Source organism: Diabrotica virgifera, chromosome 6, assembly GCF_917563875.1.
Source record: "Diabrotica virgifera virgifera chromosome 6, PGI_DIABVI_V3a".
NCBI classification, from domain to species: domain Eukaryota; kingdom Metazoa; phylum Arthropoda; class Insecta; order Coleoptera; family Chrysomelidae; genus Diabrotica; species Diabrotica virgifera.
The window spans coordinates 61,945,299-61,968,762 of NC_065448.1; positions in this window are offsets into that span (position 1 = coordinate 61,945,299).

A 23,464-nucleotide genomic window follows, 5' to 3' on the forward strand; every position below is an offset into this window, starting at 1 on the left:
ATTATAAATTGCAATGATAGACTTTGTTATCCCACCTAAGTTAGTTAAGTTGACCTAACTAACAATGCAAAAAGTAAGCTCGTGCGTTAGAATTCAAGGAGAAAACTCTACGTTCTTTGACGTTAATAATGGTCTAAGACAGGGAGACGCGCTGGCGTGTCTCCTCTTTAATATTGCCTTGGAAAAGGCAATCAGAAAATTAAATATTATGGGCCTAGTACACGTTGGGCCAATCAGTTGGGCCAAGGAGTTGGGCCAACGTGTACAGGACCACTTGGCATGAGTTTGCGATTGGCGGTCAGCGTTGGTTTACAAACCGAATTTTGTCGGTATTTGGTGCACAAATCAAACGATTTTTGGGACTTGCGCGATCTGCCAAACAGCTGTAAGTATTAATTTTAAGGTTGAGTTTTAATATTAATACTTTTTTCGGTGTAAAAGCACCGTCGTTTGCGCCATTGTTTTTTAATCACTCTTGTTTGGTACACTTTTCTATAAGCATTGAACGCGTTGTACAAATTAATTGCGGCGGCTGCTACAGCCTCCACATCCATATCCATAATCAGAGTTTGTTTTTTGTTTATCCACTAAGAAAGGTTAATGCAGGCTGATAACTCCGCCAACGTGTAATCACCATGTATCCACTGTTCTTACTTGGCCCAACTTATTGGCCCAACTCATTAGCCAACTAGTTGGCCCAACGTGTACTGGAGCCATGAATGAATGGAACTATTTTTAATAAATCGACGCAAATTCTCGCATTCGCTGACGATATAGTTATAGTGGGCAGAAGTTTGAGAGACATGGTGCAATGTTTTACAAGGTTTGCGGACGCGGCAAGTGAATTAGGACTTGTGATAAGCGAGAAAAATACCAAAACTCCCGAAATATCCAACAGAGAATTCAAATTAACAATCACACCTTTGAGCAAGTCAAGGAATTCACATATCTTGGATCGCTAGTAAACTCAATAAACACGACAAGCGATGAAATAAAAAGAAGCATAGCAATAGCAAACAGAACTGTTCACGGTCTCCATAAACATTTAAGAAATATAAATATAAAACGTGCAGTAAAGCTCAATATATACAAGACCTTAATAAGACCGGTTTTGATATAAGGAGCTGAAACGTGGACCCTATCTCAAAGTGATGAAAGACTTCTTGGTATTTTTGAGAGAAAAATTCTTAGAAAGATTTTTGGGGCAGTAAATGAAAATAGGCTATGGCGTCGAAGATACAACTACTTTGAACTTTATCAGTTATATACCGATCCAGATATTGTAAAATTCGTTAAAGTGCAGAGATTTAGATGGGCTGGACACATTGCTAGGATGTCAGACCACGAATAAACTAAGAGACTAACATTTTCAAAACCAGAGGGTACAAGAAGTAGAGGACGACCACGAAGAGGATGGATTGATGATGTTGAAGAAGACCTAAAAATTCTAGGGGTCAAAAGATGGAGGGAAGCTGTCAGGACAGGACTGGCAACTTCTTTGTGAGCAGGTTAAGATCCACAACGGATTGTCGAGTCACTTATGATGATGATGATGATGAATTTCATAAGATTTCTAAATACATACTACTAGTCTATTACCTTTCTGCAAGTGTGTAATCGTTTAACTCCTGGAGTTGAAAAGGAGTGGTTTGTTTTGAGGATATGGTTGGAGAAAGCAAAAATGGATTTTGGCCAATATAAACGGATGACCTGATATTAATATGTATTAGACTTAAAAGCGACTGTTATATGGTATTTCAAGAAGATATTTGAGATGGCGAAGATCTTGGAGAATAAAAGTGTGGGCCGAGAAAATGTATAGAACCAAAAAAGAGTTGTTTTTGTTATAATTTTTTTTATACAGGTAATAATTATTGTTTCGCCGGTCCGGAATAAGAAAGACGTAACTGCAAATTTTGTCAATTCCTGTTTATTGCGTAAATAACTTCTAAAATACTGTATACAGATGATACAAAAGCGACAGAACTGTAAATATGTGCTGAGCCACTACAGGGCAGTTGCGTCGTTATTGAAATAAGCACCACTTTAGACCTTGTTTCAGATTAATAATGACGCAACTGTAAATAGGGTTGATAATGGGGGGACTAAATTAAGATAATGGTATTCGGACCAATAATGATGAAAATAAAAGCCATTGCTGTAAGAATTAACGGCATATTAAATATTTAAAAATAGTTGTTTGTACAGAAAAATTTGCATATCTAAGAATGACGCAACTATAGATAGGCTTGAAAACGGGGGGATTAAATTAAGATAATGAAATCCGAACCAATGGGGATGAAACTAAAAGCCATCATTTTAAGAATAAACGCCATACCGTTGCGTTGCTCCGGACGGTTACTCTTTATAGAATTACTATTTTAAAACCAAATATTTTCAATGGGAAATACGCCACAATTTTACCAAAAAAATGATTCTATTAACGTTTTGAAGTCCAAATGGGGTTTCATTGTCAATATACAAAATACAGCATTTCGTATTTTGACAACGAAACCCGATTTGGGCTTCGAAACATTAATAAAATCATTTTTTTTTGGTAAAATTGTGGCTTATTTCCCATTGAAAATAGTTGATTATAAAAACGCCACAAGGAAATAGCTTCAGAACAACATTACTATTTTAAATGTTTAAAAAAAATTTAGATGAAGAATGAAGCAACTGTAAAAAGGGTTGAAAATGGGGGGATTAAGGAGGACTTTTTAAAAATTTCGCAGGGACTAAAGCAGGGAGATGGGCTGGCCTCAACATTGTTTAACCTGGCACTGGAGTATGCGGTTAAGCAAATGCAAACTGGACGAGGAAACCTACTGACCAACCGAACGGTTCAACTGGCCGCTTATGCCGATGATAATAATATTATGAGTAGAACATCAACAGGAGCACAGGAAACATATGAACACAGAACTAAAAACACAAACAAAAATGCTAGGTCTGGAAATTAACACAGAGAAAAACAAAAATGATGACTCAGACGAAAAGAAATATAGTATAACAAAACACTAGACATGAAGATGACATTGAAACGATTGGAAAGTTTACATACCTGGGAGTAGAAATATATGCCGACGGATCAGAAGACGGAGAAATACAGAAGAGAATAACGCAGGAAAACAGAGCTTATTTTGCCCTCCCCATATATTTCGGTCTAAAAGTGTCCACCCAAATATAAAGACGAGCATCTATAAAACTTTAATTCGACCAATAACATGCTATGGCAGTAAAGCCTTGGTCCTGAAAAAAACATCCGAAAACAAACTCGACACATTCGAAAGAAAAGAACTGAGGAGAATACTAGGACCTATGAGGGAAAACGGAATCTTCAGAAGTCGATACAACAACGAACTTTATCAACATTATAAGGAAGCACCCCTGTCAGACTTCATTAGAATACAAAGATTGTAATGGGCCGGACCTCTGATAAGAATGGGAAAGGAAAGGCTACCAAAAAGAGCACTGAATGCTAGAATGCAGGAAAAGAGACCGGTTGGAAAGCCAAGAAAACGCTGGGAAGACAAAGTAAACAGCGACGCACAAGCCCTTTTAGGAGTCCGTGTATGGAGAAGAGCAGCCACAGACATGCGACGGTGGAGGCAAAAAATAAAGGAGGCCAAGGCTCAATTTGGGCTGTAGTGCCGTAGAAGAAGTAGAAGAAATTAAGGTAATGTAATTCTGGCCAATAATAATGAAAATAAAAACCATTGCTGTAAGAATTAACGGCATAATAAATATTTAAAAATAGTTTTGTGTACAGCAAAATTTTCATATCTAAGAATGACGCAACTGTAGATAGTTTGAAAATGGGGGGATTAAATTAAGCTAATGAAATCCAAACCAATAGGGATGAAACTGAAAGCCATCATTGTAAGAATAAACGCCATACCGTTGCTCCGGACGGTTACTATATACCTAATTACTATTTTAAATATTTATAAAATTTTAGATGAAGAATGACGCAACTGTAAAAAGGGTTGAAAATGGGGGGATTAAATTAAGATAATAAAATTCTAACCAACAGAATAAAAATAAAAGTCATCCTTGTAAGAATAAACGCCATACCGATGCTCCTGGACGATTACTCTTCATTTTTTAATCCCTATTTTAAATATTTTAAAATCGTTTTTTTGCTCTCTTGAAAAATTTAGCTTTTTGCAGTTAAGTCATTCTTATTCTGGACCGGCGGTTTGTAGGTTAACTGCTTAATTATATTGATTTTTTTACTTAGCGACTTTTAGATAAAGTAATTTTGAAGGAAATTGAAATATTTTTTTTATTACTATTTCGATAAAAAATCAGATCTTGAACTGTCTTTTGGTAATATTGCTAAGTTTTCATGGTTGCAATTTATTTTATACATGCATTTAATTTTATCAACATCACATAAATTGCTACAAAAAGAAATTAGCTATCCTCTTTTCTCATTACGGTTTTAATCGCATTAATCCACTGTAGGACCGGCGCAACTAATGCAACTCTAATTATTTAGCTGAATAATTCGACCATTAGAGCTCCCAAACGAATGTTTTTTCATTAAGATAAGCAAATCAAAACTAGCGTAATGCATAAAATAGCTGGTTGTTGTTGCACCGCATCCTAAAATTTATTTGTAATGATCCTTATTATCAAAGGAGAAAACTCGCGATACCTTCGTCAAGATTGCATTAGAATTAAGTAATTTACAGCGCTAGAAATGGAAATGAGGTTGCATTTGAACGGGTAGAATATACATTAGGCGGGGCACAAGAAATATAGATATTAATGCATATTCATTTTACTCTTGCATTCATTACCATTAGTTTCAATTTATTTAGTTGAACTTTCGAAGATTTATAAGACTAAAGGGCGACTTTAATGAAAACTTTTTGACGTTTCAGAAGGCGAGTCTCTTGAAAACTTTTTAGAAAGTTTTTTGTAGGGAAATAAACAACTATAATCAAAATCTGCGTATACGTAATAAACAACAAGTATCCATAAAAATTTTATTCTTGGTGTATCTTTTACCATTATTATATTTTGTGAAAAAATACAAGACTGTGTTTTGCAAAATAAAGCATGTTTCCAACCTGGGAACATTGTCATCTATACATAACAAAATAACATCATTGCAGTAAAAATATATTTTATTCCATACATTTAACAAATAAACATGTCAACAAGCTGTATGGTATTTATCAAAAAAAAAAAAATTAAGTAGACGCTTTTGACATTTAATACGTTCTAAACGTTTGTTTCTTTGGCATACAGTAGATCTACCTTATGATGTACTTTTAGAAATATCATTTGTTCTATCAAATCGTATATCTTCTGCAGTAGACCAGTAAGGCATACGCATTGCATTACTGTTTATTTTGCCGCATAGCGTACCCTTACATAAAAGATTTTGAAGATAAAAAGACCAGCTAATCACTAACTATTTTGAAAAACAAGCGGTAGAATTTAGGAAAGATATTTAACTTCAAACTTGATTTTCTCAAAACTAACAAAAATACACTTCCAAATACACTCACCGGCACAAAATTCCGCCACTAAAAATTTTTGATTAAGTTTGACAACTTATAACTTTATTATTTGTAGTCCGATTTTCAAGATTCCTGCATCAGTTTGTAGGTACATAATATTGACATCGTCTGGTATTATTCCGGTGATAACAAAATGTTGCTTAGATGGCACTATACGAGGCTAAATGGAAGCGTTGTATTTTCTCCTAACTTTAAAAAATTCTGTGGAAAAAATTAAGGGCTGATTTTGTTTCTTACTCCTATCGTATTTTCTCGGAGGCATCCCTAAGATTTTGTTTTTTGAATTATCCGAATATTGAATTCGAATTTCCTGGTAAAAGATGTAAATAAAAATATTTATTTGAAGGTTTATTTAATTAGAATTATCAAACTCAGTACAATTAACAACACAAAACAAAACAAATTAACAAACAAAACAATTCAATAGCGGGTATGTCCACCTCTTGCAGCAACGACTGCTTGCAATCTGTTTCACATCGAAATAAAATGTGTTATCCTTGCCTGGGTAATAGCCCGATATTCCTCTACCAGAGCCATGACTGTAGCAAATTTTCTGGGGGCCTATGATGATGGCGAATAGCTATTTTCGACAGGATTGAGATCTGGGCTGTATGCGGACCATTATAATCTTATCAATCTAACCTCCATTTAAGATATTTATGTTTATGAGTCAATCAGAGCTTTTATTTACAAAAAATTGCGCAGCTCTTACAAGAAAAAAAATAGTTGGATAATTCCAAAAACTTAATATTAGTGATGCCTCTGGGATAATACGAAAGGACTATAAAACAAAATGAGCTCTTCAATTTTTCCACAGAATTTTTTAAAGTTAGGAGAAAATACAACGCTTCCATTTAGTCCCGTATATTGTCATTTAAGCAAAAGTTTTTTGTTACCGGAATAATAGCAAAGGATGTCAAAATACATGTACCTACAAACCAAAGAAAGAATCTTGAAAATCGGAGTACAAATAATAAAGTTATAATTTATGTCAAACTTAATCAAACATTTCTAGTGGCGGAATTTTGTATGAATTTTATATAGACCTTTATTTTTACTAAATCCAGAAAGTTTAAAATATGCGCACACTAACGTAATAATACTTGATCCATAGTGTGTTTGTCTTAAATATGTTTATAGAATTTCTACCGTAAATCATTATGATGCATAAATTTTCATATCGATTTTTCTAAAATAACAAACACACCTGAGGACCTGAGTATCAACACCGTCACATCAAATTCATAACGAAAACAAACAAAAGGGATTTCAGGGTTACAAGGGTAGATAAAGAGATTAGTGGGGTTAAAGCTCTATATTTGGATTATCCAAGTAGTAACTTAAAACAACCAAACACTGACGTTTATTTTGGACTGTGTTAAATTTCAATATGGATTTGTAATAGACTCTTTGATGTTATTATTGGGAAATAGCGAATATTGCTGAAAAAAGCTTTCCGACTTTTTTATTTTAATGGGTCTTTATTATTAGCAAAAAATTGTAGCGCTCACAAAACGGTTTTTACATTATTCTTGCCTGGGTAGTAATACAATTTGTCATGTGTTTTTTAATCACATGGTTTATTATCATATGTTTTTTAATCACATTAAAATTGTTATCTAAATCAAAACCTGTTTTTAGTAGCGTAGTCCTATCAATCTTTTTAGTTACTGATTAGAATCTGACTTTCATATGGCTCAAAAGACAGTTTCTTTGTATTTGGTTTGGCCTGGATTTGGATACTAGACCTGGATCCCGCGTAAGAAAGAAAAGTTGATTAATAGCAAGCTGAAAATTTGTTAATAGCTTAACGCTGTTAAACAAATTTTGATGTCGGACAAATCAAAATTTGTCGGACAAATTTTGATGCACGGGAACACTGGAACAGGGGAAGTTTTAATTGTGGAGCATGATAAACGTGTCGGTCCTGACAAGTTTATGATTGTGAAAAATAGCAAGTTGTTTTTAAGTTTATTCGATAGCCAACGTTATGTAATATATGCGAAAATGTTTGTCCGACAAAAATGTTGGGCATTTTAACGAGTCCGACACGTAGAACATGTCACATCACAGGAATTATGTTGGTGATGAATAGCAGTCTGATTTTTGCATGAGAGTTTAATGAAAGGTTAAAAAAGCAATTGGAAGTTCTGTCCGACAAAATTAATGGGAAGTTTTCGTAGTCGGACATTCTAAACAGGTAAGATATAGACAAAAATGCTGGTGATAAATAGCTTTCCGACAAAGACTAAATTTAATTAAGTAAATTATTCCTTACCAAGAATGACTGTTGTCGGAAAAAAATAAGGGGTAGATTTTGTAGTCGGACAATTTAAAAAAATAATTTTTGAAATTTCAATAAGGGGTGATTATTCTATGTCAAAAGTACCTGCAATCAATTACAATCGATATCTTTCGATTTAGCTCAACATCATATAGGTACCTCACTGTAGTACATTTTTATAGTAGATCAGGCAAATTATATTATGGATTGAGTGGTCTAGCTATCTTTGTCTGCCACATGCGCGGGATCGCTTGGTTAAAAGAGATAGATAGACCACCTATCGACTTTTTGCACTGTATTCCCTGTCTACCCTTATGTCTATGAATACATTTCCATTTAAGAAAAACTGTCACTTTTGACAATAATTCATAATAAATAGCAATCGTAACTTCAAATTTAAACTAATCGATTTATTTTGGCAGCAAATTATTTCTTGCCATGTGACATATTAATTACATTATTATTTCATTTGTAGAAAGTCGAGAAAAATTACGTTATACAATTTTAGTAATAATTTATTTAGGTACCCTTTTTCAATCAATCAAAGCATTATAGCACGAAGAATGATATTCAATAGAACTTTCACAATTATCTGGCAACTGAACCTCATTGAATTGGTGACCAAGTATTTTACTAACTTTGTAAAATGTTTGAAAATTACTCAAAAATGTTCCGTTGACTGGTTTCACTTTTGATTTGGCGACTTAAAATTTAAACTGTTGACACTCAAAAATAGACACAAAAACACTCCATAGTTAATATAAATTTTAATTTCCAACACACGTACGAAACAGAAACTCAGAGACCATGTACTTTCAAATACTACTTTGTATAGCACAAAGTGTCACACTGACAAATGCAGCCTTCTAATACATACTTCTAAGCATAATGTGTCATTTTTACGTCTATTCTTATAAGCACCGAAGTTTTAGACTCTTCACATTTTTCAATGTCGTTTACAGGGTTAAGATTTGAGTATGGCAAAAAATGTATACAAGGTTTTTTGTAGGAAATTTTCCGTACTTTCTGATGCGCCTAATTAGAAAACCCTAAGAGATTGATTTCACATGTTCTTTGACATTTTTTATTGTCATTTTGAGAATATCTAGAACAAACTCCACCCAAAAAATAATTGTTTTGCAATATATACATGCATTGATACTTACCTCACTGTTTTTGTAGTGTGCATGTATATATTATATGCACATGAAAATATGTGAATATAAATAATAATATACAACTAAAATAGCTTTATCAATATGTGACTAAGTCATTCTGAAAAAATGTTTTTTATTTATTTCCTTCGATTTGCCGAAACTTTTTGTCCGACATATAACTTTTTGCGTTACAAAATATAATTTGTACATAAACAAATCAAAATTAGCTTGCTATTTATCACCAACATTTTTGTCTATATCTTACATGTTTAGAATGTCCGACTAGGAAAATTTCCCATTCATTTTGTCCGACAGATCTTCCAATTGCTTTTTTAACCTTTCATTAAACTCTCATGCAAAAATCAGACTGCTATTCATCACCAACATAGTTCCTGTGATGTGACATGTTCTACGTGTCGGACTCGTTAAAACGACGTTTTTCTACGTTTTTGTCGGACAAACATTTTTTCATATATTATATAACGTTGGCTATTGAATAAAATTAAAAACAACTTGCTATTTTTCACCTTGTCAGGACGACACGTTTATCATGCTCCACCGTTGAAACTTCCCCTGTTTCAGTGTTCCCGTGCATCAATGTTTGTCCGACTAGACACCGTTAAGCTATTAACAAATTTTCAGCTTACTATTAATCAACTTTTTTTTCTTACGCGGGATCCAGGTGTATACGACTTTCATCATTCCAGCAGTTCCCTTACTGCTTACGTCACTAATTCTTCTTTCTTTCTTTCTCCCCTTCTATTTCCATTTACCCATCTCTTCCATTCTTTTCTGTATTCTGCCATTATTTTCAATTCCTCGAGTGATTCCTACTTGCTGCATCAATTTTTTTCTTGGTCTGCCTCTTTTTCTGTTTACGATATTCGTGGACTTTTCTTGTAATTCTGTTGGGTTGCATCCTCATCAAATGCCCATACCAGTTCATTTGTCTCTTTGTTAGTTTATTCATTATAAACTTGGTTGGCCATTCTCCTAATAGTCACGTTGCTTAATCTATCACCTTTTGTCTTTCCAACTATACTTCTTAAAAACCGCATCTCCATTGCATTTATCCGGATCTTCTGATTTTCCATAATAGTCCAGTTTTTAATGGCATAGAGCACAGTCGGTATCACTATTGTGTTATATATTTTTATTTTTGTCTCTCTTGTAAGTTCTAAATTAACTAGTTTTTATGGGAAATAAGCCACAATTTTACTAAAAAATGATTTTATTAACGTTTCGACCCCCAAATCGGGTGTCGTTTTCAAAATACAAAAAATATTAATGAATTAAACAAAAATGTTGTTGCTTAGCAAAAAAAATATTCTAATAATTTATTTAATCTGACTCATTTATTTCGGAAATTCAGACATATTATATTATACATTTTAAAGTAGAAGACTTTAGAATGATATTGCCAATATTTGTCTTCTTCTAAAAGTGCCTATCTTCTGGAGATGTTGGCGACCACATTGACCCATCTTATTCTATTTACGGCAGCTCGAAATAGATCAGTTGACGTTAGACCAGTCCACTTCCTAAGATTGGCCAGCCAGGATATACGTCTACGTCCAGGGCCTCTCCTGCCCTCAATCTTGCCTTGTAGAATCAACTGCAACAGTCGGTATTTTTCATTACGCATAATGTGGCCGAAGTAAGCCAATTTTCTGTTCTTTACGGTGTTAATTATTTCTTTGTCTTTTCCTAGCCTCTGGAGAACAGTTATATTAGTTGTGTGGTGTATATATGAGACCCTCAACATACGTGGGTAGCACCACATTTCAAACGCCTCTAACCGTTTTATGGCATCTTCTGTCAGGCTCCAGCTTTCAACTCACTATAGGAGGACACTAAAGACGTAACATCTAAGAATTCTTATGCGTATATTGATACTTAAAGACAAGTTGCAGAGAATTTTCTTAAGACTGTTAAAAGAGCTTCTGGCTTTTTCAATACGAGTTTTTATTTCGTAGCTATGATCCCAAGTATCCTTAATGTTGCAGCCCAGGTAGCATATTTTCTGTACTCTCTCTAGAGGTGTATTGTTTACTGTAATTTGGGCGTTTATGTTGGTGTTTTTACTAATGATCATTATTTTTGTCTTCTTACAGTTTAGTTTTAGGCCGTATTTGTTACATGCTTCTACAACATTATCCATGATCCTTTGGAGCCCCTGCGCACTATCCGCCAGCAATACTGTATCGTCTGCATATCTAATATTATTTATAAGTTGTCCATTTACTGCAATACCATCTTCTGATTCGTCCAAGGCCTCTCTAAAGATGTTTTCAGAGTATATGTTAAATAATGTTGGTGACAGTATGCAACCCTGTCTGACTCCTTTTTCAACCGTGAAGATTTCGGACAGTTCATTTTCGAATCGAACTGTTGCTTTTTGTTGGAGATATAAGTTTGAAACGAGTCTTATATCCTTACCATCGAGTCCTGATGTTTCTAGGATATCGATTAGTTTTCCATGTGGGACTTTATCAAATGCCTTCTCGAAATCTATGAAACATGCATACACATCGCAATTGACATCCCTGGCTCTCTGTATTAGAACTTGCAAGCTGAAAAGTGCTTCCCTCCTTCCGAGTCCTGATCTGAATCCAAATTGAACTTCACTCAGCTGTTCTTCTAATTTGGTGTATATGCGCGAGTGAATGATAATAAGGAGTACTTTAAGTACATGGCTCATCAAACTAATTAATCTATGTTCTTCACATTTTCTAGCGTTGGCTTTTTTGGGAAGTGGAATGAATATTGATAGTAGCCAGTCTTTTGGTAAGTAACCAGTCTCGTATATGTTGTTGAATAACTTCGTAAGAGCTGTAATTTGTTGTGCCTCTAATAGCTTTAAAATTTCACCATGCACCTCATCAGGTCCTGGTGATTTCCCATCTTTAATCCGCTTAATGGCCATAGTTACTTCTTCGTTTGTTATTTCTGGGCCATAGAGATTGTCTATTTCATACGGACTTCGTGCAGCATCTTCGAATAATTCTTGCATATATTCTTTCCATCTTCTTAATTTATCTTCAATTGCAGTCAAAATTTGACCTTCGACGTCTACGACTATGCCTATATTGCGTTGTTTCCTGATGTTCTGTACTTCTATAATCTTTTTGTGCATATGAAAATCGTCATGTTTGCGTTGTAGTGTTTCAATTTCTGTACATTTCTCCATCAGCCATGCTTCTTTTGCCCCTTTTATTTCTCTTAGTATACTCTTATGCAACTTTTTGTATTCATTGTCATTTCTACCTTTTAATTTCCTTTGCTCTTCCATCATCTGCAATATTTTATCTGTCATCCATTCTTGCTTCTTTTCTCTTTTTGATTTAAGATATTCATGCGAAAGTGTGATGATAGATGTCTTCATTTCGTTCCATTGTTCTTCTACGCCACTAGGAGCGTCTTCAACTATTTTCGCAAAATTCTTATTAATCTATCTTTTTACTTTTTCCTGGATGCTATTTTCTTTCAGTAGTTTTATATCTATCTTGGGTCTTACTTTCTTTTGAATTATTTTGAGTCGTATGTTGATATTTGCAACTAACAGACTATGATCTGAGAAGACATCGGCGCCTGGATATGTTTTTGTTGAGGTGACAGAATTTCTAAACCTTTTGCTTATGTTAATAAAATCAATTTGGTTTCTTATGATTTTCCCTGGGGTATCACCGGGTGCTTTCCATGTATAAAGCCTTCTTGGATGTAATTTAAAGAATGTGTTAATTACAACCATATCCGTCTCTTGGCAGAATTGTATCAGTCTTTCTCCTCTTTCGTTTCTTGTGCCAAGACCATATGACCCCACAACATTCTCGACTGTACCTTGTCCTATTTTGGCGTTGAAATCGCCCATGATGATAGTTATCTCATGTTTTTTTGTCAGCTTTAGAGAGTTTTCTAGAGTCTGGTAGAAATTTTCTATTTCTTCTTCGGTTGATTCGGATGTCGGTGCGTAGACCTGAATGATATTTATATTAGAGGGACTTGAATTAATCTTCAATAGTATAACTCTATCTGATATGGGCGTAAATCCTATTACTGCTTTGGCTATTTCCCTTTTTACTATCATCGCTACGCCATTTCTGTTTCTTGTTGTGTCATCTCCCGAATAATAGATATGGTGTTCACCTATAATTTGTATGCCAGAAATTGGCCATCGAACTTCACTGCATCCTAAAATATCTATGTTTAGGCGAGTCATTTCTTGAATAATATTTGCTGCCTTGCCTGCTTGATACATGCTTCGAATGTTCCACGTACCGATCTTTTTCACTTTTGGGACATTATTGGCTGACCGGGGGATTCTTAGCACCCTCTCCCCATTTAAGGGTTGCTCGGGACTGAGGGCCGTTTGTTTTGGGTTTTCAGCCATTGTGGTGTCCTGGGGATATCCTTATGGATCTTTAATGTGGTAGTCATCCCGTGGCTTTCCACATCTCAATGCCGTTGGCTAATTTAGCTCATCCGTCTTCGGAGTCAATTTCCTAGCTCCAGGGCAATGAAGTGCCCTACCAAATGTCGGTTCTTCCACCCGTAGCTGTTGACCAACAAATGGGAGATTACTTATACCGGTAATCGTTCGGTTAGTAGAGGGTGTAGTAGCAGGAAATATAGTGACCCGTCTGCCTTCGGAAACCTAATCGCCTAACCTTCGGAAACCTAATATTTGTAAGTTCTCTTTTCCCAGTATTGGGGCTAACGCATAGTAGGTATAACTTGTTTGGTTTATTTGCTCTTTTTGGTATCTACCAGTCTATTTTTCCGTCGTTAGTAATGATACTTTCCAGGTACTTATTCGTAAATTGTAACTAGTTTCAGTTCTGAGTTCTTGCATTTTATCTTTATTTCATTATCTTCTTTGCCGTTGATTATCATTATCTTACTTTTTTTTTCATTTATTTCTATTTTTGTTCTTCTATTTTTTTACTCTATCGATAAGTATATCCATTAGTTTCTGCATTTTGTTCTCGGAATCTGCTATTAGTACTACATATTATGTCGTCCGCATACATTAGGGACTTTATTGTTACCGGTTATACTATATGGTATCCTATTATTGTCTGTAGTTGGTTGGTTCTTACTTTAGTTTTTCTTATTTATTCGTTTATTGCGATTATGAATAGCAAAGGGCTGATACTATCTCCGTGTTGAATACCTCTCTTCCAATTAAATTCTTCTTATCTTTCCCGTTATTTGAACTCTTCCTTTTACTTCTTTGTAAGTACTTTCTATAATTTTTATCAATGTATTTGGTACATTTATTTTTCTCAAGTATTCTTCTATAATTTGTCTTTCTATCGTGTCAAATGCTGCTCTTAGGTCTATGAATGCTAATAGCAGTTTCCCCCCATGTATATGCTTCTTTTGATTAGGTTCCTAATGGTATATGTATATGTTGTCATTTGTTTGTCTTCCTGGTCTAAAGGCCGCTTGTTCTTAGACAGTTCATAGCCAGTTTATTCCTTCTTTTCATTTTGATTTTACCATTTCCGGTTCAATTTCATCATCTCCACGACCTGCCTTGCCTATGTTTATGTTTGATAATCCTTCTATTGTGTCTTCTCTACTTATTTGCTCTATCCCTGTGTTTTCTTGGTCTTTTTCTTCCTTTATTTACTTCGGTGTCAAATTTCTTCTCGTAATATTCTTTCCATGCCCTAGGTATTTGTTCTGGGTCTATTTGAATTTGCATTGATGTATATCTTATAGGTCTGGATCCTACGTATGAAAAAAAAGTTGATTAATAGCAAGCTGAAAATTTGTTAACAGCTTAAGGGTGTCTAGTCTGACAAACTTTGATATATGGAAACACTGGAACAGGGGAAGTTTTAATTGTGGAAGAGGTTAAAAATTTGGAACGGTCAGACCACGAAAACGGCACATGTATTTTATCCGACAGAACAGACTTAAACTCTACGAACAGAAATTAAACTCTCATGCCAAAATCAGACTGCTATTTATCACCAAATGGACATTATTATCATTTTAATGAGTGGAACAGGTAGAATATGTCAAATGACAGGAATTATGACAGGTGATAAATAGCAGTCTGATTTCGGCATGAGAGTTTAATCTCTGTTCGGAGAGATTAATAAGTCTGTCGGACAAAATAAATGTGCCGTTTTCGTGGTTTAACCGATCCAAATTTTTAACGTGTTCCACAATTAAAACTGCCCCTGTTCCAGTGTTCCCATATATCAAAGTTTATCCGACTAGACACCCTTAAGCTATTAACAAATTTTCAGCTTGCTATTAATCAACTTTTTTTTCATACGCGGGATCCAGACCTAGTACTGCATTTATTTCCTTTCGCTTTCCTCCCTTCACCTGCCGTATTGTCGTCCAAAAGTTTCTATTATTTGTTACATATCCTTTTTGTAGTTCTTCTCCAAATTCTTTCCATGATTTTGTTTTTTCTTGTGTGACTGTCTTTTTTACCAATCGTCTCTGCCTGTAATATTCTTCTTTATCTTCTTCTAATCGCGCTTCGATGTATTTTTTCCATGCCACTTTCTTCTTTTTGATTTCTGTTATCACTTCTTTATTCCACCACCTTGTCCTTCTCATTTAATTATTACATTTTTTTATTACATATTTCAGCTGCTGTTTTCTTTAATACTTCCCTGTAACTACTGCTTCTTTCTTACATTGTTCATGTTTCTTTTTGATACTCTATCTGTTTCAATCCTTTATTAGTTTCCTTCTTGTAAAGTTCTCGCACACGTTCTATCTTGAGTTTTTTTTACCTTTACTTTCTTGTACTGTTGTTTTCTTGGCTTTTATTTTTAGTGTTGCTTTGTAGAGTTTCATTTGTATTCTTTTTATAAATATTCGTAACGTATATAAATTTTTGACTATGCAGGGTGAGGCAGATAATCCTTTATTAGTTCCCTTCTTGAAAAGTTCTCGCACACCTTCTATCTTGAGTTTTTTTACCTTTACTTTCTTGTACTGTTTTCTTTGCTTTTATTTTTAGTGTTTCTTTGTAGAGTTTCACTTGTATTCTTTTTATAAATATTCGTAACGTACATAAATTTTTTACTATGCAGGGTGAGGCAGATAAACTGACTGTTAGAAATATCTCGAGAACTAAAAGCAACAGAATCATGAAAATTGGAATAAAGGGTCTTGAAGAGTGATCTATTTAATGAAAATATTTTCATCCGTTTGCTACTTCCGGTTATACCTGAAGACACTGTTTAGCAACAATATTATTACAGCGGTATTTTTAAATAATCAGGCTATAACATATTACAGTGGAACCCCGATAAGTCGGCCCCCGATAACCCGGAAGTCCGGCTAACCCGGACCGATTTTCATCAGATAAACATTTTGATTTTCAATATTTTGTATTTTTCAATTTAATTGTGGCTTATTTCCAATCAAAAAAGTTAATTATCAGACAAACCTTTCAACAATAAAAATGTATGTAATATAATATTTGAGAGATAATGTGTACTTATGTGTGTAATTTGAACTATACGATATTAAAAATGACTCATAGCACACGCCGCAGAAACAACAGCCACATGTCTGTAGTATCTATTCCTTTTTATTTCAAACTGTCAGCATTGTTTAGGAAAGACTATTTAAAAAATTCTTTTATAAACAATGGTCTTTAGTATTGTGTGTCTTATATTGTTCGCTTCCATTTGTTTACGTTTGGGTTTGGTGTTTTTTTTAGTAATTTTAATGAGTAGGTAATACTGTGCATATTTATAAATATATTTCATGTTATTTCAATTCTAACGGAGTTTATCTGTAAGTATACCGTATTTTATTAATTTTTACCATATTCTCCGGCTATCTCGGATTTTCGATAACCCGGATCGGTCGCGGTCCCGATTAATCCGAGTTATCGAGGTTCCACTCTATTAAAAAAATCACTTAAATCGGCCAACAGGTTTAGGAAATAGGAGACATCAAAACAGACCAAATTTTTAAGTGGGCGGATTTCTATGCATGCATATTCTAACGAGCGATCCACAATTATTGGGATCAAAGCTATCTGTGCAAAAAATTACATAGGTCTTGCTTTAATCTGAAAATCCGCCGCAGTGTGACGTCACGCCCAACTGCGGCTATCTTCAGTGTTGTTATGGTCTCTTTCCAAACAAATAGTAAAGATTGAAAACACGTTGAAAAGATACACGCTTTTGTTCATCCGTGAAAACCATATTTATTAATAATAATTTTGTTTATTAAAACTTGAAAAGTCAATGTTGATGTACGTATACTGACAAGTATCTGTCACTGTCAAAGTTGACGTAAACTGGAAAGTACATCTGAATTAATAATAGACATGCACTGTATAGCTATTTCTGTCGTTTGGAGCCACCTATGGTGACAATAATTTTGGATCACACGTTATTTCTTCTAAACAATATCATTAACTATATTTACTATCGCTGCATATCCGGTTCTTTAAGTTTCTTTAGATTGATAAGGTGCGAGTAACTATTGAAAAAATGCTCTTTCCCTACGAAGTTTGGTAATAAAATTAGTCCCCTTATGATCATAATACAAAAGAAATCAGCATTTATGATATAAAACTAAATGAGCTAACTTGTAAAATTCCTTTTATAGCTATACTGAATCTAAATAGTTCAAAATATACACTTTATCTCCCACTTATGCATAAAGTTATAGAAAATTTGGCAAATAAAATCGAGATCTCCTGATATATGAAACAATAAAGATACCATTAAAATTTAGGGAGTTATAAAAACAAAAGATAAAGCCACCTTTTTCTTGAATGAGGTTTGCCTTAGAATGTAGTGACGTTTTATTGCCTGGACGTAAAATATTCCTGTAATAAATTATGGCTTAGATCCAGAGCTCGCGGAGATAATAAAGTATACACGTATGTCGAAGATAAGCAAGAGAACATATTTGTATTTATTAATTTTGAATAATTTATATAGGTGAATTTATATAGGGTGTGTGAAAAGAAGTGAGACGGTCGAATATTTAGCGAAACAAACGTGGGATCGAAAAACTGTAAAAAACGTGTGCAATATTTTTCAAAAATCTGTAGGATGAAACCAATCATAACCCCCTATCTTACCCCCATTTTTTGCTGCGTTTATTAAGTATTTTAAGGATGCTTTAAAACTGCAAAATAAAACTAAAATTAAAACCATTTGGTTTTAACTAAACCTTAAGGTTGCAATAAAACCGCTTTCAGCATAAACGGGCCTACTCTGAAAGAGGTCAATAAAACCAAAAATAAAAACCTTCTTAAAACTTTGTTTTCTTAAGCAATTGGTTTTATAGCTGCTGTGAAGGTGCTTTTAAAACCATGTTAAAAGACACTTTAAGTGCAGGCAGTCTTATAGCAAACTTAAAAAGTTTCTTAAATGGAGACATCTAAAGACAATTTACCATATTAAATGATTCTTAAAACCCATATACTCCATATAGCCGAACAAAGTTTTACATATGTTATGATAGGTAGATACGTATTTGTAACCATAAAATAATAAAAAGTACTTGGTTATTTCGGACTGTCAAGGTAGAAAAACACTTGCGCACTCAACTTTATTGATGATGTTAACAAAAATAGGTCTAAATAACTCACGCGCTCTAGAATTTATGACTTTTGGCGAATAAAAAATAAAGATAAAAAAATATAAATCCGGAAAATATTATTTTGAAAGAAAAATAATTTTATCTACAATTTTAATGTTTTAATGTTAAAATTAATCAAATTTATGTTTTTAAGACTGCTGATTTATCATTTTTATGTAAGCCTTGTATTGTAATCTATCAAGGTTTTCACCATCTCCAGAAAGCAATATGGCCGATATCCAAAAAAAAACTATTTGGTCTATCGACAGAGAATTGTTAAAAGCAAATGGTTTTATTTTATACCTTTCCAAGAGCATATATACTACATAAAAACAAGGTTGCCTTGGAATTAAAACCGTTTAGTTTTAATGCGGCTGTCAATAATGCCACTCGGTTTTAATGTGAATCTAACCTAAAATTGAGGGGTCATAGCACTGTGTGTGTTGTATTTTTTTTAAATGACCAGTTCGTTAATATTTTAAGTACTTGCGACTTAGTTCTTCCATACTAACTGTACTTCCACTTTTTACAACACACTACACCACTGTTTCGATCTAAAACAAATGGCGGACCATTTTGAACATGAAAGAAAATGGGATGAGTCTAGTTTTATTGTTTCTAACAAGAAGCATAGTTGAGTATTTACGATAACCAAATTGATTCAGTTAAGAGCGTTCGGTTTTAATATAGCCTACTAATTGCTTTTAAGAAAGCAACTAAAAAAATAGTTTTATGGCATATTATTTACTGACATAATAGTCTTGAGATCAAGTAGTTTTATTAATAGATTTTATTAGTAATATTAGGACAATCTTTAAAACTGCAATAAAACAACTAAAAGGTAAGAAACTAGTATCTAATAAAACTAAACAGTCCGGAAGTGTTTCTATAAAACTGATTAGCTTTAAAGTGAACTGAGAATAAACCATTTTAAAACAACAATCAGAAAAATTATCTATTAAATTAGTCTTATTTGATACTCTTATTAGATACTTTAAAACTAGTGACAAATGCTTAACAGTTTTAAAGTGCTGGCAGTATATCTACAAGGTAACTCTAAAACTATTATCTTATTTATAACAGTAAAACTTTTATAAAAATGTTTTTATTATGCTACTTGGGTAGGTAGGTATAATGAAAAAAAAAACTAAAAACATTCGACTATTTTAATTTCATACTAAATTGCGCAACAAGGTCCGACCTGCACCCTGATGTATTCAGTCATACCAGATTTCATGTTTTGTTCCTAGATTGACGTCGCCAAATAAGTGAGTCAGGTTCATGAGATTTTGTAAGTACCATAAAAATTAGAGTATTATGTTTAAATGGGACTGAGCCACAATTATTAGTGAAATGAAAATTATATTTTTAATCACCTAATGTGTGATGTTTCGATTTCCACTCCGGAAATCGTTCTCAAAAAAGAAAAAGAAAACTTGAGTTTACAAAATCTTCCTTGAGTTAAAAGAGTTTTTAAAAAAATTTCTGAGGACAATATCCGGAGTAGAAATGGACACGTTAGACATTAGTTAAATAAAAAAAAAATTTACATTAACCTTAAACTACCCGCGCATCAAGTTATAACATAACTACACGCGTGGCGTACTTTATACGCCACAAGAAAATACACTTAGAAACAGCGGATTTGTTTAGCTTTTTTTTTAAATACATTTAGTTGTTTGTTATAAACCTTATTTGGCATCAGCAAATACTTAAAGTTTCTTCTCAGCAAGCCAAGTGAGATTTATAACTGGAATCTGATTCCATGATAAATAAAATTAATAAATTAATAATAAAAAAATTTTTTAAATGTGATTTTTTACATTAGAAAAAGTATTGTTTATAAAGAAAAATATATTTTGTGCCATAATGACTAAAAAATAATTGAAAGATGTACTTATATTACTACTTATATTACTATAATCGTGGCGTATATTGTCCACCACCGGTAACAACAAATAATAAACTGTAAATTACGATCTTACCAGAACGCTGATTATAACGAAACTAAAACCAAATGTAAAGCACATTCCAGTGATAGGTTAAATAGATAAACAAAGTCAAAAATTAAATTTTTGAATATATTTGCAGTGGAAGTCTTATTCTGGCATACAAAATACGTCAGCGCGTGTAGTTAAAGGTTAAACGTAATTTTCGTTACACCAACTAACAATTATTGTGGTTTAATCAAATAAAACCATAACATTTAAATTATAGTATTTTTACTACAAAAGCGATATTACGTAGGTCAATATTTTTGACATAAGAGAACTGTCAAAACATTAGAATGTGACTTTTCATTATTGCCATGTTTATAATAAAACATGGCAATTATAAAATATTGAACAGGTGTTTTTCAGTGTTTCGATCCGATGTTGATTTTACACCCTTTATAAAGAATTCTTGTTAATAATATAGCTCCTCTTGCTTGTCCATGCGTCATTTTATTTGAAAAGCTTTGTTATAAGTAGAGTTCGGATTTAAAAGCATAAAGAAACGCAAAAAAGCACTTAAAAAGCATAACAATTTTATGAAAAAAAAAGCATTTTATTATAATTACAAAAAAATCATGAAAATAAGCATAAGTATAAATTTTGACAAATCATTTCTTTACGAAAATATATATAATTATTTCTCAGCTTAGCTTACAAACTAGTAGGTACTTATCATTAATTTAAAAATAAAATAGAATAAACAAAAAAAAAATAGATAACTGAATCAAAAATGCTTTAACATAATTTTTATCGACAAGCTTTAGATAAGGGAAAATATACCATTTTTATTTAAAGCACGAAATAGCTAAATACTCATTTAAATGTTCCATCGTAAAGTTTCGGCTCCTGTCACTCAAAACATTTTTATATATCGAAAAGCTTCTTTCAACGTCCACACTGGTTATCGGTGCATACTTATACTTTGCCACTACTGCCGGATCCATATTTTATATCTTCAACGTGTTCTCCATTTAAGACTGAAAATATTTTCTTCATCTTTTGAAATCCTTTGTTTTTTGTTATTACATCCTTGACTTTTGCTATCTGACCAATTTTTCCAGGGATACCTTCCATCTTTTTTCAGAACTGTTTGTTTTTTGGATTGACTCAACTAATGACATTTGCTGTTTCTCCAAATATTTTATTGTTTCACTTACAAAACAAAAGTTGCTTTTGATAAAAGCAATATTGTTTTGTAATTCTATTTCACCTAAAACGTCCTGACAATCTTTTATCGATTTGCTAGCAGTATCCTTTAAGTTCCAATATGAAGCTTTTAAAATTTTCGAAATATTCGACGTAGTATAAAGCTGCATCTAACCATGTACCCCACCGAGTTAACACTGGTTCCGGTGGTAATGGAATGTTAAAAAATTTTTCCTTAAAAAGTTGCACCCCTAAAGGAGCTTTAATGAAATTTTTTTCCCATTTTTTATCAACACAATAACAAGTGGAAATTGCAGCCGTATAATCTCAGCAACGCGATTCAAGCTGTGTGCTAGACACGTACAGTGAATTAGATTTGGATAAAACACTTAAAGATTTGATGCTGTTTTGATCACATATGGTTCAGCGTCGGAAAGCATTAATACAAATTTGTTGGTGGTCACAGTCTTGGGAAGATAAAATTTTTAAAAGCTTCATTTACGAATCTTGAAACTGTATTTGTTGCTTCTAGTTCTTTTGAGCACACTAAATAACCCTTCGTCAAGATTTCTTCGTGAAGTACGCCTATGATTAGATTAGCGACGTATATACCTTCCACAAATAATATAATGTGGTCTCGTCCACAGCAAACTAGATGTAATTGTTCTACACTAGTGTTTTTACTTTTTTTCTGGTTTCTTTGTAAACGCAATAATTAACATATTTTTTCCCACAGTACACTTTCATCCGGCACATGTTTTTGACAGTACTTTTATAAAAATGATTTAAAATTTCATTTTGCAATTTAGTGGGCCATTAGAGTCCACCATTGCACTGCATAGATCAAAATTAAATTTCTGCTGTTCAAAAATGCAAAAATGGTAATAGCACGTACTAGTATATAAAAAAGCACCAAATAATGGTAGGGGAGCCCAAGCGGGGATTTTTGCAGTTACTTGAGCGCGTCAGATTATCATATGTGGAGAAACGTGGTACCCTACAGATGTACCTCTACCATATATTGGCTCTTAACACAGGGGAGCTCGTTCAGGGGGCCCGAAAAAGAAATCTATCCTTAAAAATACTCGAAATTATCAGATTACGATAAGGTAAGTTAAATACATGTAAAACAGTGTATATTTCAAAATTCTGACGATTTGAGCGGGGCGTACGGAAATGGGCGAGTCAAAAAGTTTCACAAAAAAAAGCGAATATTTCGTGAAATTAACGTCAGATCGAAAAACTAAAAACTACGTGTTCAATATTTTTCAAAAATCTATCGAAAGGTACCAAACATGACCCTCCAAGAAGAGGAGTGGGGGGAATTTTAAATTTTAATTTTTTTGGTTTTAGGGCCTAATAATAACAACCCAATAGGTCCCCAAAGCACTCGAGTGACTGCACATTTAGCATACTTGGCTCCCCTACCATAAGCACAAAAATTCAAAAAAGGCATAACAATTTAAAAAAAAAGCAAAAAAGCATAAAAAAGTGGTGTCAAAATGACTTACTTTTGCATTATTTCGTTCATATTTAAAAAGAAAATAGTCTGGCTTAGCTTATTTACCATAAGCATTATGCTTAGAAATCCGGACTCTAGTTATAAGCATAGAATATTACGATTTCAACAAACAGATAAAATAGTTCAAATTACTGTACAAATATCAGCAATCAGCCCAGTCTTCTTCTTGATGAACCTATTTCAACTGAACCTTTTAAAAAAATAAATAAAAAAAAAACATTAAAACCACAATAAGG